Source organism: Tachysurus fulvidraco, chromosome 26 (assembly GCF_022655615.1).
Source record: "Tachysurus fulvidraco isolate hzauxx_2018 chromosome 26, HZAU_PFXX_2.0, whole genome shotgun sequence".
Lineage (NCBI taxonomy): Eukaryota > Metazoa > Chordata > Actinopteri > Siluriformes > Bagridae > Tachysurus > Tachysurus fulvidraco.
Genome location: NC_062543.1, coordinates 16,682,538 through 16,685,037, shown reverse-complemented (window position 1 = coordinate 16,685,037; position 2,500 = coordinate 16,682,538). Strand labels below are relative to the sequence as shown.

The 2,500-nt window shown below is 32.5% G+C and overlaps 1 protein-coding gene across 1 annotated transcript in view; it reads right to left on the bottom strand.

Annotated features, from left to right (window-relative positions):
• The window catches only part of wnt11f2 (wnt 11, family member 2), a 7,305-nt gene that overhangs the window by 2,601 nt on the left and 2,204 nt on the right, over positions 1-2,500 (bottom strand). The window lies entirely within an intron of this gene.

Below are 2,500 nucleotides of genomic sequence, written 5' to 3'. Positions count from 1 at the left end.
ACTAAAGCTAGCGCAACATTAGACACACACTAAGTGAATCAGAATCAGAATCAGAATCAGGTTTATTGTCCAAGTGTGTTGATGTTGACACACACAAGAAATAACACTTACTATACACACTATACACTACTATACACACTATACTCACTATACACTACTATACACACTATACTCACTATACACTACTATACACACTATACACTACTATACACACTATACTCACTATACACTACTATACACACTATACACTACTGTACTCACTATACACACTATACACACTATACACTACTATACACACTATACTCACTATACACTACTATACACTACTATACACACTATACACTACTATACACACTATACACTACTATACACACTATACACACTATACACTACTATACACACTATACACTACTATACACACTATACACACTATACTCACTATACACTACTATACACACTATACACTACTATACACACTATACTCACTATACACTACTATACACACTATACTCACTATACACTACTGTACACACTATACACACTATACACTACTATACACACTATACACTACTATACACACTATACACTACTATACACACTATACTCACTATACACTACTATACACACTATACACACTATACACTACTATACACACTATACACTACTATACACACTATACACACTATACTCACTATACACTACTATACACACTATACACTACTATACACACTATACTCACTATACACTACTATACACACTATACTCACTATACACTACTGTACACACTATACACACTATACACTACTATACACTACTATACACACTATACACTACTATACACTACTATACACACTATACACACTATACACTACTATACACACTATACACTACTATACACACTACTATACACACTATACACTACTATATACACTATACACACTATACACTACTATACACACTATACACTACTATACACTACTATACACACTATACACTACTATACACACTATACACTACTATACACACTATACACTACTATACACACTATACACTACTATACACTACTATACACACTATACACTACTATACACACTATACACTACTATACACTACTATACACACTATACACTACTATACACACTATACACTACTATACACACTATACACTACTATACACACTATACACTACTATACACACTATACACACTATACACTACTATACACACTATACACACTATACACTACTATACACACTATACACTACTATACACACTATACACTACTACACACTACTATACACACTATACACTACTATACACACTATACACTACTACACACTACTATACACACTATACACTACTATACACACTATACATTACTATACACACTATACACTACTATACACACTATACACTACTATACACTACTATACACTACTATACACTACTATACACACTATACACTACTATACACACTATACACTACTATACACACTATACACTACTATGCACACTATACACTACTATACACACTATACACTACTATACACACTATACACTACTATACACTACTATACACACTATACACACCACTATACACACTATACACTACTATACACACTACTATACACACTATACACACTATACACTACTATACACACTATACACTACTATACACACTACTATACACACTATACTCACTATACACTACTATACACACTATACACTACTATACACTACTATACACACTATACACTACTATACACACTATACACTACTATACACTACTATACACACTATACACTACTATACACACTACTATACACACTATACACTACTATACACACTACTATACACACTATACACTACTATACACACTATACACTACTATACACACTATACACTACTATACACACTACTGTACACACTATACACACTACACACTACTGTACACACTATACACACTATACACACTATACACACTATACACTACTATACACTACTGTACACACTATACACACTATACACTACTATACACACTATACACTACTATACACACACTATACACTACTATACACTACTATACACACTATACACTACTATACACACTATACACTACTATACACTACTGTACACACTATACACACTATACACTACTATACACTACTATACACACTATACACACTATACACTACTATACACTACTATACACACTATACACTACTATACACACTATACACTACTATACACTACTATACACTACTATACACTACTATAGACTACTATACACTACTATACACTACTATAGACTACTATACACACTATACACTACTATACACTACTATACACTACTGTACACACTACTATACACACTATACACTACTATACACTACTGTACACACTATACACACTACACACTACTATACACTACTGTACACACTATACACTACTATACACTACTATACACTACTGTACACACTATACACTACTATACACTACTA